The sequence below is a fragment of the Anopheles merus genome, chromosome 3L (assembly GCF_017562075.2).
Source record: "Anopheles merus strain MAF chromosome 3L, AmerM5.1, whole genome shotgun sequence".
Taxonomy (NCBI): domain Eukaryota; kingdom Metazoa; phylum Arthropoda; class Insecta; order Diptera; family Culicidae; genus Anopheles; species Anopheles merus.
Genome location: NC_054085.1, coordinates 19,330,906 through 19,347,587, shown reverse-complemented (window position 1 = coordinate 19,347,587; position 16,682 = coordinate 19,330,906). Strand labels below are relative to the sequence as shown.

The 16,682-nt window shown below is 41.4% G+C and overlaps 1 protein-coding gene across 2 annotated transcripts in view; it reads right to left on the bottom strand.

Moving 5' to 3' along the window:
• The window catches only part of LOC121599900 (ras-related protein Rap1), a 76,775-nt gene that overhangs the window by 34,158 nt on the left and 25,935 nt on the right, over positions 1-16,682 (bottom strand). For both annotated transcript variants that reach the window (XM_041928028.1, XM_041928027.1), the window contains exon 3: positions 9,577-9,630. The gene's annotated coding sequence lies outside the window, so the exon portion shown is untranslated. The remainder of the gene's footprint in view (positions 1-9,576; positions 9,631-16,682) is intronic.

Below are 16,682 nucleotides of genomic sequence, written 5' to 3'. Positions count from 1 at the left end.
TGACGATTCTAAAGACCGGGGGACACTGTCCGTACTCGCTAGTGTAATTTCGATTTTCGTCCGAATTTAGGAAAAAATATGGAAAAATAACATGTTTTCTGAAGCGGCTCCAAATTGTTTTCCAAAATGGTTCGATCAGCCGCCACCAGATGCGCTAGTGAAAATCGAAACTACACTAGCGAGTACGGGCAATGTCCCCCTGCCTTAAAATTTAAACAGAAAGCGATTTATTTTGCATTTGACAATTCTTAGAGCATAATTGTACCGATTTAGTACATTTGGTTAGTCTCCGAATTGAGAACCGCATAAGTTGGGAACATATTGTATAGTGGAATTATAACTTACTCTGTGAAAAAAAAACTTGCTATCTTGTGCACAAGTAACTATGAAGAAACAATTTTTTGGTAACATTTTGTATTTCTCAAGTCGAAGTTTCTTCAAACATTCACTTGCATATTCATATCGTAGGCGTTATTGCTTAAAGGCATTCCTCGCATAACATGAAAACAAACAAAAAGTGAACATCTACTCTGCATCCCTCCGAGGTGAACCAGCCCTAAGCCAAACCTTACCCCGCAGCCCACGCCAAAACTCAACCTCCCGCAACAAAACAACAAAGACGCCCGAAGCCCATTAGCAGCCCATTGCAATTACAAACCATAATGCAATCATGCAAATTACACAAGTGCACTTACGGGTCATCAGGATGCAGCAACACAAACGGGCAAAGAAAGAGCGGGCGAGCAGGAGGGAGTGAGAGAGAAAGCTAGGGGAGGCATTGTTTTCCTTGCGCTTTCTAAACAGTGCGGAATCTTCAGGTTCCGCAACCGTGCCGTGCATAAGCAAGCATTCCTTGCTTTTGCTGCCTTGCTTTTGCAGCTGTCGCCTGGCTGTGGATGACCAGCGGCACGCTGCTGCTTCGGCATTTGGCCAGTGTGCTTTTGGCTCGAGCCCTTGCCGCCGTATGATGCTAATTGTAAATGCTAGCTCCATTGCCCAGAGAGATCCCGGAACAATGCCAAACTGCTGGAAAACTATTTTACTATTAGTGGGGCAGAGGGTAAAGGGTTCGGCTTCTTGAGAGTTTGATTGAAGATGGGCTTAAACTAACACAATGCATGAAAGGCATCCTAAAGCGTGGTGCCTCAATGAATCAGGTTTTTGATAGTATTAGCATCAGTTTTCAGGTCAGATTTTGCTTTCCTCTTTAGCTTCTAACCGATGTGACCCGCATGTTTGGAAAGCTGCAACGATTTGTGTCGTATTTTAATTCCAAAGCTCTTTTTTAAAATAGTTCAAAGACAAATTTTTTTTTAATAAGACTTTTAAGCCAGAAGCTTGCTGTTGCATACAAATAAAACTGGCATATTAAATTACATAACTTTTGGCGCTTTAAAGTAACAAACCCAATGCTGCAAATAATTCAGAATATACGGCTTAAAGTATGCAATTTGTCTCACAACAGTGCAAATGAAGATCCTAAAACCAGACACGTTACATTATTGTACTTTTGATGCTGTGTATTTTAAATAAATGGTATTTATTTAAAGCAAGTGAGAAGCAGCCGTTAGCTAAATATTGACGCTTATAAACAAATACCATACAAACACTTATAAGCTGTTATTGTGAACACCGTCGCACATTATGGCTCGCTCAATTAAGAATAGCCCTCTGACATTGAGCTGTCCTTTGACTTTCTGAAATGATGCTAACTATAATTAAACGCGCTCAGCCGTGCGTTTCGTGTACAAATCGTGCTGAAAGTAAGCACAACAACGTCACCATCCTACACATTCCCACACGTATGGGGACGAGCTGGCACGCCATGGAATGCCATGCGCCATCCTGTCACTAGAAAGCTGTCTAGGAACTAATGTGCCTCGCTGCCTCTCGCAAACCATGGTTGCTTTTAATCCAGGTGTTTGCTGTATGTAAGTGCCAGAACACGCAGAACAAACTGTACGGACTGACTTATTCAATCACATCGCCATACACACACACACTCTCTCTTGTTCTCTTCCCTTTTTGGCGTATGAGCTCAGCCATCTCACGGGAGGAAAGAACACTTCAATCCCAAAACAGGCCCCAGGTGTATCGGAAAACACGGGACGGCTCGTCACCGCCGGCAGTGGTTTCCCGGCGGTACGATGCTCTTGATGGTTCTTCGGTTTTGTTCCATGGCACCTGTACCTGGCTGTATGTTAGCAGCAGCACGACGACTGCCAGCAGCAGCCGCAATCAACTCACGACTGTGTGAGTGTTTCTGTGTGTGTGTGTGTGCTTGCAAAGTAGCGAATGAATTAGAACGGTAATGAAAATAACTGTACGTCTATACACAGCCAGCTTGTCTGTAAATGGTGGGCAGTCGACGTTACATCGTACGGGCAGGCTCGACCATAATCCGTCCCCCTCCGCAGCCTTTGATCTTGCGTGAGTGCATGCGTGTAACGTTCTTCGGAGGCAGCTGTCATCGGCGTCGGTACAATGTCACTCAAACGGGGCGAGAATCGTTGTGCTCCACCTACGCAGGCAGCATACAGCACGGAATGGAAAATATGAATATTGCTTGCTGGTGCCGTTACACACAAAAACACACACACTCACACACACATTTTACGACGAAGCCCGAGAGGAAGACATGTCAGATGAAACTGTTACCTGCATGTGCCACGGATGCGACATTTCAAATTGACTGACAAAGGCGTAATGAAAATAGCAGCGACGGAATTACTCGGTTAAGTTACATGCGAAATTTTACTGGAGGTTCGTAAAACGAATTGAGCGGATGTAGAGGAATGTCGCGATATGAAGGTATCGAGCAATTCTGACTCCATAAAGCTTGAATAACGCTTCGTTACATGAGGTAACATGGCTCGAAAAGAGTAGTCAACTTTAAACTAAACACGTTCATAATTATTATCATCTCTTTATCGGATGCATCGTGCAATCGATGTAGTGGGGCGCCTAGAGCTATGCAATATTTGAGTTTCTTTTTTTTAACACTTTAAGCGCCGTGTCATATAAATTCGCATGACGGTTTTGCTCACCGTTCAGCTTGGCATCTGACGCTCAGTGATACTCTTGAGAACGAATAAGGTAGGAAAGAAAGAACGAGAACGACATGTGCTACGTCGCTTATCGCAATGGAACAAAAGAGTGATAACAATGGCACAAGAAACTGTCGCTCTCATCGCTCTCTTGCCTTGCGCTACGTACTCACTCGAAAAACTGTGACGTCAGGCCAGCGTTCAAAGTGTTAAAGACAATTTATTTAATAAATCTCAAAAAATATATTTTTTATATTTACTTTTTTAATTTTGTGCCTTATTTTCACTCGGATTTAGCAATAAAATTCATATATTTTCTTACCTTATCCTAAGCTCGCAATTAAAAACTCATCTTCATAATCATTTGCATATATTTAGGCGCTATGAATTGTTAACAACCAAGGTGACATTTTCAAGCTCAAAAATCGGACTTCCTGTCTAATTCCTATTAAGTGGACCCTTGAACATGCCTTATAGTGCTTCATGTTAGGCGATAAAATCCTTTTAAATGGTTTCGACTCAGATAATAACACACCAATACACAAGTTCTAGTGTTTCGAGCACTAATCATCTAGAAATGGAATAAAAATGTAGAACTAATGTCACAAAGCTGGCAATTTTATTAAACCATTTTACAAAGACGTCGTTGTAGTAAATACTTATCTTACTGTTAGTTTACTACAACAACCTAAATTGATTCTGGCGTCTTATTTGATAACTTTTCCTGGCCATTTGATTCAATGCTCCACTTAATCAGGAAGTATTTGAGATATTATGTCCGGTGCATGGAGCATAAACTCGTGACGGGCATGTGCTAAGGGAAGCTTGAAATCTGAAAAAACCCTGAATCTATCTTCAAAAAGACGCTTATGTAATTTTCATAATCCAAAAATGCTATTAGTTATGTGCTAAGTCTTCTCTTCCTATAAACGCCTTCACAATCTTTACGCTCATCTTTCGTATTAATTTGTGTATTTAAAACTTTTTAGCTTCCCCCCTCCCCTCTCTCCTTTCACCGTTTGCTTAAGCAAAACACACAAAAAGTGAGATGAGTCCGCAACTAGCGAAACCGCCGTCGGTTGAGGTGGTAAGTTTTAAATTAAATTACGCCAAACTTCCACGCCACCCAATCTTGAAGGATTTACCACCGGTACCATCCTTCGGGCACGGTGTACACACCAGTGCTCTTTTGCCAGCCACGCTGCTTGCAGTGCGGGCTGCACTTGAGCGTTGATTAAATATCGAGCTCATAGTTTGAATTTTAATCAAGCGCTACAAGATAACCAGTAAAACTTCACCCACCGCGCGTGAAGGATCCGTCAATACGTAGTCGGGCTTCGTTTTGGCCTGCCGCCTACCCTTTACTGTGTGGCCCACCCAAATGGTGGTGTGTTCGGGGTTTCTGAGTGCAAGTAATTCTTCCCGGTACGGTGTGCACTTTCCTTGCTGGCTGCTATTACGCTGAACCAGATACTTTTCTCTTGCAGGCTGCTCCACGGACGGACGAGCAGAGTGGATGAAAACCACTCCACGGATAAACACGAACCCTATTGCTACCTTCGTTTCATTGTATGGAAAGGTCGGTACGCTGTTGTTACTGAACATCCAAGACAAACAAAACCGATCGATCGTAAGCAGATTATTGGACTGGGTGAACAAACTGTGTTGAAAATATTTTTTCCTTTTCCTGGCCCACTTACCGGTGCAACCGTTGCATCTCCTGTTTCAACATGAGGTATTCACTATGAACCAAAGTGACAAGTGAAATGATTACACTTTGGTATAATCATTGCACAATGGATAGAAGGCGGGACAAAACTATTGGAATTAAAATTTGAGATTAAAAACGTGCATTCTTATGACATTTATCATTTAAAGTACTGAAGATATTTGCACATATGGAAAGGACATTTGATACATTTTGTTTAAAAATTGACTCTACAAAATTCAAACAAATATTTAAATTTTTGTACTACGATGTACTGGGCGGCTCCATTGTTGAATAACTAGCAAATAATCAGCAAATTAAAACCTAATCAAATAATCGTTCACGAAGTCTAGATAGGAATCGATCTCATACTACACAGAATTGCTAATAATCATTATTTGTTCAATAACCTACACAAATGAACTTAGTACATCAATTCACAAGAAAACCCTTTAATATATAAGTACATAAGAACGAAGATTTTGTCACAGCCTTTCCTTTTAAATGCCCATTATGAGTTGGAAAAATTGTAACAAAAACAGAACATTTTCTTGTTACAACAGATAATGTTCTTCTTCCAAACGCCACGCCAACCGCTGCACTAAACGAAACGATTGACAGTACCGCGTTATTCTCATCCTTCAATCGAAATTAAGTGTACAGGAAACCACACCATCTCCCTCTCGGAACGTTCGCACAGTGTTGCTCCTTTCCATTGCCAGCCAAACAAATAGCGGCAGTCAATTTGGAGGGCTGAGCAATTCCCCAAAAACGATGGCCACCCGAGAGCAGATTCATAAATTATTCCCGACCCGATTTTACCACCGGACGGGACATCGGACCGGTAGCGGATGCGATCGTAAACTTTCGTTCTGGGTGCGGTACCACGGAAAGCGAGACACCCGAGCGAAAGGTAGATAATTGTACACGTAACATCACGCCAAACGGGGCTTTCACGGGGGCAGGACGCTACCGACCGGTAAGACGCACACGGTACTTTATATTAATTGTCCCGGTAATCTTCACCGATCTGTGCCGAAGCTGTTTACGAGCAGTTGCAGCCGAGGTGATGGGCGGGTGCCGAAAATTATTCACCTCCCGCCAGCCACTCCCGACGGCCGGAGGATGGTCAGATCCGGCCGTGGATCGTTAAAACGCTAATTGCGCTATCAGTTGTGCTATTGTGAGCGGGGATTTCATTAGGGATGCTCCAGCCGTAGCGATAATTACGATAAGAAGCATAATTTAGCGTTTTATGATAAATCTTGAGGGTGGGGTAGAGATCACTTTGCTACAGGACGTTGCTGTTGGGTAGGCGTCGTAAACATAAGCGAATAGTTTGATTGGGCAGGAGGTAGGTTTACGAAAATGCGAATATTAATCATTTACTATCAATTTATCGCAGGAATTGATTGGCTTAATCATTAAAAGTAGGAAAATTGCATATAACTCGCATAACTCATATCATTTTGCTCATATACTCCAGTAAAAAAATGCTTTTTCTTTTTTTGTTTATAGCCCCAAAGGAGTGTTCTTAACCCCTAGATCTTTGAGATACCTTTGCATGATATGAATATGTTAAGTCTGACCTTGATATTATTAATCCATTCATAATGTCGTTGGTTTAATATTCAGTCTTCGAAGACTAATTTAGTTTTGAGGATTGGTCCCTTGATAAAATCGTTCTACCGTACGACTTAAAAACTTGCCCACCATGGTTCCAAATCTCGAGTGGACTGAACCCACCGTTGGAATCGTTGGGCTGAACCTATTGGCATGCGTAAACCAATTAACTGAATCTGGCTCTGATTCATTCGAGACTAAATGAATTAGACCCATACCAACTATATCAAGTAAAATTTCTAATTTGAAGCGTGTTATCTCTAGTGATTTGAAACAAAGAATAATCACATACGCATTCATGTGACAGGAAAAAAATACACCTTGCTTTGAGATGTTTTTAATGCCTGCAGTAAAATATGTGACAGAATTTAAACGGTTTGGTGATGAGTAACTTTTAAATAACTGTAGGTTTTTATCATTTCTTACAAGGAAAGGCTCATTTTAGTATAAAATATGAGTAAACATTACTAGGAGAAAATTGATGATAATAATAATGATGAACACTTGAAAATCTGTAAATTATTATTATTCGGTTAAAACCCGTCACCATAAAACATGTCAAAAATGAAGCTGTGTAATCTTGCAATTATTATAACTATATGGAAAACGACCGATAAAGGACGCATTAATGTCAACATGCTATTGATAGAATGTTTCTAGATGAATAATTTCAAAAATGTTGCTTCACTTTGTGTAAAGTAATCATCATAGTAAATTTCATGACATTTTACAACTAGAATTCATCACTCTTTATATTCCCGTCTAAAGCTTATATGGTCATCACATTTCATTTAATCATCGCAGCAAAAACGCACCGCATTAAAACGAGTCCACTCAAGAAAGACGACAGGCTCATCAAAACCTAATGATTAATAAACTATCTTTATTGATTTCCTATTTGCGCTCCCTGCAAACAACGCTCTCTACACGTACACGCATCCTGCCAAGGGGGAAACAAAAGTCCATCATTTTGATGACTCGACTCGAATCCCTGCTCTCCCTGCTAGCGAATAATCCCTGATCCCGGGGCCAAATTTATGGGCCAATCAATGCTGGTGCAATATGATTTTCTACGATATCACACTTCCCTCCAGCAGACAGATGGTTTGAAACGTTGTTCCCCAGTCCGCTCTCCTTTTATTCCCCTTCCTTACTACTTCCCTTTGGATGCAATATACATTTCATCGCAGCGGAAAATGTTATTTATTTTCCGCTTATGAATCAGCACCCCTTCGGCAGCCCGTTTTAATATCGTGACGCGAACACTTTCACCAATCATCGGCACTCGCGTATGCGCGCCTTGATGTCGGCAGCGGCACCACCACGAGAAGGAGGACAGCACGGCAAAGCGCAATCAAAAATGTAGCCATAATAAATCGCATTTTTTTCTGCACACGCCACATGCCGGCGGTCGTAGTAAATCGTTATCACTAGTGGTAGCGTATCGGGCTTATCAGAACACATTCTTATTTTTTTACAACGGCGTCTTAGAAAACAGGATGCAACACACGGCGCGGTGAAGGTGGAGAGGTATTTATTACACACTTTCAGCTGAAGGATAAGGAACGACTTTAACGAATTTAAGTTAGCATGCTCATGGTGAGCTTAGGAGAGACTGAGATACTGATGATATCATCATCTTGCGAGAGTGCTATTACAAAAAAGAAGCAACATTCATTTCGCCAATAATCTACCACGCTCTCTGTTGTTCATTTTCATTCCTCTCAGCCTCTCTCTCTTTCATTCACGATCGTAAAGCTCTTGGTGCTTGCTGGCGAATGGTACGCAAGCTTCCCACGACCTGCTAAAGCAGCTGGTAACTGGCGCAAGAGTTACAGCATTAATTAGCGCCCTTAGTCTAAACAGTTGTTGCAGCAGGAGAAGATTTCATGGGCAGGGGACCAGTACGGGAGGGGCACTTGGTTTGGAAAATAGGTAAAGTTTCACGCCAGCAAAAGGATGTTGGTTTCCCGGTCATTAACCAAGCGTTTGTTGTGTGCGGGATAATTCGCAAAGTTTTGTAATATCTTACACACAAAAAAAAAGACAAACGCCGGCCTTAGCTTCCATCCGGGGCAGCGGCCACTCTTTGCTTAGCCCTTTAATGGTTAGTAATTTGTACTAGCATGCGATGGACTTAATTTTTTAAATTTCCTGCATAGGAACTTAAATAAAGGCTACTTTCGACATGTTTTTCTTCTATTCTTTAATGAAGAACCACTTACGAAGAAAGTATTTGGAGCCATTGAGAAACGTCTTGAAAGTATAAATTACATTTCTAGTTAGAATTGAGTGTGTTCTGTTTGCTTTTCTTTCCACCTTTATTTGTGTACCTATTGCATACATTTAGGCGCTCAGATATATTATGATCATACCAGAAAGCTAAAAACATATAATTTCCAATGCGTACTGCTCGTCAAAAACGCTCAGATGCTGCTTTAAGTAATCCACAGCATTCCCTCTACCACAAAGCCAATTCGATAAGAATGGAACATGAAATATTTATACCCAATGGATCATTTCGTCACAAACACCTTCTTTTGCACAAACAGCAAAAGCTGCTGCTGTCTCGCTGGAGATATTTCACATCAAAATCAAGCCCGAGCCAAATGAAGCAATCCTCGGTGGAATTTCTCTCTGCGAACAAATCTCGACAAATATGCTGCTCAATGAAAGGGATGAGTCGACCAGGGACGAAGATAATCAACGAAAAACCCCCATTCATATCCGTACAATCTCAGTCACGGTTCGTGTACATGAATTATGATTCCGAATGGATACATTAGCCGATTCGGTATGCTTTACTGTGGACTAGAACTCTCCAATTAGTGGGAAGCTAGTCGATGAGTAATGAATGTCATAATTAATACCCGATGGAGCATTATTCGAACTAAGCGATGTTTATTAGTTCCGGCATACCATTGACCAGGACGCGTTGGTTGAATATTTCGGTGCAAAAATTGCACAATCTAGAAGTGCGTTTCAGAGCTGATTAGTAATTAATTCGGGATATAAATTTTGTTAAAATGTTTGACAATTAGCTATACATCTAAGCATTTTAAAAGTGATAATGTAAGTTAAAATCTGCTAGCATTGTGTGAGCCTTCCTTTTCCAATGGCTTATAATTCAAATTATTATACAATTTTGTCTTTTTCAAACCCTATGATTAAAAATTTTAGCCTTAATTTAGCGCTTACCTTCTAGTTTTTTTTCTTTCCAGACACGTTTTCACCAGCTGTTGGTCGCTATTCCTGTAAAAAAATGCAACATAAATGATGGGAGGTATTAATAATGGTGGCGCAGCAATAACCGATAGCGCTGAATCAAGGTGTCGGAAACCCGATATCAGCAATAAAATATGATAGCCAAAGTCATTTACAACCATTAGCGGTGGCTACCACTACTGCATCGACCAAGCTAGCCCCCAAGCCCCCGGGCTTTGGCGTGAAGCGACCCGTCTGTACCCATTTGTGTGCTACCATTCGTCTTGTGTGCACCACAAATCGATGGTTGGTTGTGTGAACGATGTGAACGAGAGAGAGAGAGAGAGAGAGAGGAGCAGCAACTGTACCACAATTCATCCATCCCGTGTTGTGATCGATCAAAAACAACCAGCACTTGCCTACCAACTGTATCGAAACTATTCTGACGCTAAGCTGATCGATACAACCGATCGAGTAGAATGGCATCGGGTGCCACTACTACCGGTCACTGGCGGAACAAGCAACGCAATCGGGCGCAACTGCAACATCATCTTTATCAAACGGTAACCATAAATCATCGGTAAAGTGCAGTGGGTGTGCTGTAATCAATACCGTTGGTTTAGTGGGGTTTCTTGGAATTGTGGAGCAAAATGCAGCTCGCTCGGTCTCGTTCCGCACAACTCGTAGTAAATACGCCACAAGCAGTCACGTGGGAGCTTATTACGAAGAAAGTCAACCATGGACGCGCAGTTAGTAAGGTATGATTCTCGTGATGTTGAACCTTGCCATCAACGATCAAGGATACTATTTCATGCGAACTGGGCGATGGCCTTTGTACTTTGCTACTTATTTTTGCTGAAAAATAAAACATCTCTTGGCCAGGATTTTTGTTTCATAGCATCGTCTGCGCGACAGAAAATGTCTCGCAATATAAAGCATTCAGGAATTACTCAGCTTTTAGCACATAATTAGCTTCTATAGGCAGTATTGCCTGTGCTACTAGTAGTAGTTGGAAGAGTAGAAATAACAGCAATCCCATAGAGCACTTCTATTGTATAGTTCCAGCTTTTGGCATACAGTACAAGTTTACATTTGAATTGAGTCCAGTATCTCCTCTTGGTAATAGGTGCGTGGTCTATCATGACGAAATACTATTTTATAGAGACTTCGCGCTTATTTTCCTGCTTATTTCTGTCTCAATATTAATGGTTGGAGAACGTTTGTTTATTAAACAACAACGTTCGTTATTTTAAGTGTTCTTCCCACTATAACGCATTGTTTTCTTCTTTTTGACCAGCGTATGGATTTGTTAACTTTTGACTAATTACATGTGTTCACTGCTTCACGCTTATTTATTAACATGATTTTAAATATTCAAACATGTATTGCTAATAAAAGGGTAATTTCCGTTTCAAGTTGGTAGGCTGAAATTTCAGCCTGTCAGTTGTTTGCATTGTATAGCAGTTTTCGAGCAGCTATCTAAGTGGGTATAATATACAGGAGGGCTTATCTCAAGGTGTATACATTTAGATGACTGATTTTTATCGCTTCTGCTTTCGAATGAAGACTTTAAGAGTGTTTTGTGTATTCGTCAAGCCTCCAGAAAGCTTGTTTGAACAAAAGTTTTCACCCATCCTGTCAAAAAGAGATTTTCAAATTTGGTAATAAAAAAACATGCTATGAGATCACCTGGACTACATACACTTTGATTCTAAATTCCATCTCGAGATCTCTTTAATGCACCTTGGGATAAATGTACACACCACCTTGTTTTGCCATTTTTCTAGCAGTTACTCGAATCTAATTCTAGCTTTGTGGCTAAAATAATCTGGATTGAAAATTGCAGGCTAATTTTGTGTGTGGTTTTGTATGGAGTGTTTACATGATTTCAGCCTCCAATTGTCAAACTCCATACAAAAAACTGACTAGAATCGTGAAGGGCCCCAATATTAATACCGGAGGTATCTAAAAGTGTAAAAGTGTCGCTGTGCGTTGTGCTCTAACTTTAGCACTCCAATGCGGATTTTAATTCATTTAGAATAGCAACATTTTTGCAGTGTGATTCAGATTGAAAACTTTCAGAAACTTTCAGAGATTCAGAAAACTTTAAATGCAATAATATTATCAAACATGTTATTTTCAATAAAACGATTCAATGGATTTACTATCCTACCCCATTAAAACCATCTATTTTTTCGCACAACATACCCAGCGACGTTAATACATGAAAAATGAATACATTCCTTCATTCTTTTCTTTGCATGTTCTTTACATTCCGGTTCGGTAAATCTGTCGTGCAATGCAAAAAAAAAATACCAGACCGCACCAGACCGCACCGGACACCGGGGTATCCATAAATTACAAACCGAAACACGATTCCTGCTCCAATCGCACATCCTCCAAATACGCAACCCGGGGGGGGGGGGGGGTGTTCGGATCGTTTGCTACGCGGCGCCCATTTCTTCGTCGTGACCCAACATCCCCGCAGTAAGTCAGGTCGCTTTACTTATACGCCAAACGACATTAAAGTTCAAACCGTGCCATTTTAAATGTGGCTTTAGTATATTGGTATGGGGTGCCATCCATATATCCTGCCCGCTAACTGACACCATTACGGCCACCGGAAAGCTATCGTCATCACATTCGATTCGAAAAGAGCTCGAGAGAAAAGCTCGTAATACGCACGTACGACAACGGTCATAGAGAATGGTCCTGCTTTAGTTTTTTTTTTTTTGGGTCCTAAAGTGCCATATTGTTCCAAAGCGTAGCGTGTATAACGTGCGTAACAAATGTGTGTTTGTGTGTGAGACAGATTTTTGTCATTTCAATTCCGAACCAGATGCGTATAACGATGCTGGCTCTCGCTAGCCACCAGATGGATGATGAGTTAAACTTTACCCAGAATATGCGGAATCCCATTTTCCAGGCGTTTTTTCCCCCAAACTCCATTCTCCAAGAATCTACCTCTACTACCAGTTTTTTCTACTTCTCCATTGCTAATGCTATTTCCACCAAAACCCTCACCTCCCTCGCGCGGCCGGGAACCATGTCAGCGATGGGTTGACATGAAAAATACGTTACAATCACTCTTCTGCGTTAAGCAAAACTGGAACTTGCAGCGCGAAATGGGTTTCCATTTATCAGTTTCCAGCTTCGGTGCGCACCATGCCGGTGGTGACCTTGGGCTGGTTTTATTTCTCACACAGCAATCCCTTTTGAGCAGTGTCACCCGAAATGCACACCGGGCTCACGGGCGTAGGGAAATTGTCAACGGTAGTTGGTTGTAGTTTTTATTTGGGCAGAACCAACCAAAAAAAAAACAGTCATACACAAACTGCCATCACAATTCCCATTTGCATCCGAAGCGTACTTCGACTTTCGATGGCTTCCCCATTCTCCAGGCCCTGAACAGGGGATCAAGTTGACGCCACCCCGGATGTACACACAAACAGACAGACATGCACATGCATTTCGATCCCAATTCTCATCAGAGCGTAACGTGAGCATACCTATTTAAACTATTTCCACACGTCTCGAAGTGCTTTTCTCGTAAAACCATGCACCCGGCAGCGCGATGTCACAACACCCGGGGTGTACCGTGGGTGAACTAAACAACACTCCATTTGTCGAACGAAAACTTCCATCCTCAGCGGAGTTTTCCAAACCCCCGCAACAACGGTAACTGTCAGCCCAGTCCTTACGCCCCACAACTTACACCTTACGCTCGAAGCTTCCCCATTAACCTCAATGGTAGGGAGGATTGTTTTCGTTGTTGTTTTTCCAGTGCCAACCCACCCCGAAAGTCGTTTGCTGCGGAGAAGATACCCGCTCAATTATAGCGATGCAGCGTGCAGGCTATACTTTTTTGCTGCACTGCCAACCGAAACTGAACCGAATGCGGTCGGTTCCCTTGCCTTTCGTGATAGTGCCAAGTTAAAAAGCTGGTAATTTGTGAGTTTGATATTCCTCCCAACAATAACAACAACAACAACAACAACAACCATCCACCTCCACAACCAGCTGCATTTAACGTTCTGTACACGCACGGTGTACCTTCGTTACGCTTGGGGCGCTGCCTTTCCCTGACCGAGTTTGGGAAAAGGGTTCTTCTGTTTTTCACTTTGTTTTGCATCGCATACGAATTGGAGCTTAAGAAGTAGCAGCAGCAGCAGCAGTAGTAGCAGTAGCATGTAGTTAGACCCTCGCCATAGGGGATAGATGATACCGGAGTGGTTTCAAAGAACCACACAACACACACACACGTACGGGCGCGAGCATTTCAGGGAACCAGAAGGGTACGCGCACACACACGTGTGGGGCGTGTGTTTGTTTCATCCCGTCTAAAGGGAATCATGCTCATGCATATTAATACGGTGCCTCGGCGATCGCTTCGGTGCGCTGCGGGATCTAGCATCATTCTTTTTTTCCGCTAACATGTTTCAACAGGTTTCCGCTGTCATAACAGTGACCGTTATGCTGGCGTAAAGTAAACCCGAATATCATTAAACCTGATTCGATCTTTGCCTTTAGATGAGCTTTCGCTACGATGTGCAATAAGTGAAGCTTTTAATGGAAGTGTTTAAGAACCTTACAATTTAACTCTTTAAAATAAAGGCATTTTAAAACAAGAAGTTTGGTTCTTAAAGTCTTGATAATCATTTATCCTAAAAAATCGTAGGAAAGCGCCACAAGTACTTAAATTGGAAAGGTGCACAATGCGTTTGAATGCTTTCCTTGAGGAAACTATTTTATGCTATAAATTGAGTTAATAAACGCACAGTAAGAATAACAAAACAACAGTGATTTATCCTAATGTCTTCTAAATATTGGTTAAAGTATGAACAATAGCTAAAGTTAAAGATAAAGATTTTTGTTTTATTTTAGATATGCAAACATGTGTTGCTTAATTAATCAGCGTATTCTAATTCGCATAAGCGCCTAAATGTATACTTTGACATTGTTATGCTAACATAGATACCTGTCTTGCCTCTTTTAAGCGCCTAAGGGTATAGTTTGAGCTGTTTAAGCTTTCCTAATGACCTTTTAAACAAACTATTAATCATACTATAAAAAGTAGAAAAACCAACTACTCAAATGGTGAATCTTAACCATAAGGTGTGTTTTAACCTTAAGAAAAACACTTATAATAATCTCAATTCCAAATTAGGTACCATAACGATTTCACCTCTAAATAAACTACCTCTGGCCATCATAAAAGATCACCAAAACGTGACAGATTTTCGTGCAGCGTTTGCCATTACGCGCCAGTTCCTGCTTAGCTTTATGATATGTGAACTAAAAACTTCTACCCTTTCGCTAGATCCGCTGAAGCTAAAGCGGCACTGGGAAAACTTTTATGTGCTTCCTTCGTTTTATTCCACTGCGACAATTATCCAATCGCATGTGTGCAATTGCCGGAATGCCAAGATGGCACCATTAGCGCTAATGGGTTTCTGGTGAAAGCGTTGCTCATCAAACTTGTCGCGTTTCGCCGTTCTGGAGCCCCCTCTCGGCGAGAACTTTTACCACCGAAGCTAGTTAAACATGCAAGAACGTTAGCCTTCAATACGCTATCGCCCGTAAAACAGGTCCGTAAAAGTGAACATAAAAATAGTGTAATGTACAGTTTTTCACGATAAAACGATAAGACAACATCATCCGCACTGGTAGAACTGGATGAAGAGCTTTCTCAGGAATGCTCGTTTACTGGCGACTCGTAAGTGATGATGTATTTAAAGACTATTATTCTGAGAAAGCTGAAATGTTTTATCATTCTCTGGACAGCAGCGTGTGCGCGTGTGTGCAGGATTGAAAGGTGCTTTTCCTGTTGAGATACAGTACATCCATCAAAAAAGGTATGTAGTAGCGTAGGCAGCAACGCAGTGGAACACATTCTAAATATTTTTGAGAAAAAACCCATCTTTCTGCAGAAATTTCCTGTCGTGAGGTGTGTTGTGGAATTTTGTACAGGTAAAGCTTTTCATCGTTTATCATCAACATCCAGCATTCCTAGTATTCGGTTGAAACTGTCTGCTCCTATTTGTCGATTACTCTATATTTCTCTGTAGAACGTAACCTCTAATCCAGTGTTTTGTTACGAGATATGTTTGATGTACTTTTGCTCGTATAATATGATTATAGTATTCATACAAACTGTCCGAAATTCAAACATCAACTATTTAACTTAAACAGTCTTTAAAACGAGCATACCCGCTGCTTCATGCTTTGGCTTCTCATTGAGCAGCGTTCGGCGTCTTGGCTTAATCCATGCTAAAAATAACTTTTCTAATAAGTTTACACTCCGTCAAACCGTTCAAGAGGAAACCATTCGCCTGCTCCATTTACTCGGTACATGGCGAATAATTTAATAAACCACATCGTCGTTCGTACCCTTCCTTCCTCTTCGAATCGGTGCCGTCCTTCGTTCGGATAAAGATTAGTTTTTAGCAGCTCATAAAAGTATTCCCTGTACCAGCTCCACCGTACCTGATACCATAAAACTTATCACACACACACACACGATGACGAGCCTTCGAGGTAAGTTTAGCTCTTGGCGAGCATAATAAATGTCGACAACCTGTGAGCAGTACTGGGTTGTGCGCTCCTAATGGATCGTTTCACGTTTCCACGTTCGGTACTGATCTAAGATCTTGTGCCAAAAGGAGCGGTAAAGCGAGCGCCGAAGTGACGGCCAACTTCATGCTTTCATACGTCTGAAAAGGGGAGAGTATACGGTTTTGCGCGCGAGTGTGTGTGTGTGCAGAAACCACACGTCATTTCATTTTTGCCTGCAGCAACCTTCTGCAGTTTTCCACAAACGACTAAACTATATGCACATATCGCAGCTGGTGGTTTGCTTATGCTGGGAGAAATAAACCTCCTCCAAACAACGCAATGAAGGTTACGCTTTTGTGCTTTAGTAAGCAGGAGTATAAAACTGTTTGTCGGAAACCTGTTATGTTGCTTATCTTATCCATTAATTTTTCTTACTTTTCTTTTAACTAGTTCTATGGTCGTTACATATGGTCGTGTATTTAATAATCAATTTACAACTCATACCATCTAACGTGCTCACCATGGCAACTGCAAACGATAAGTTT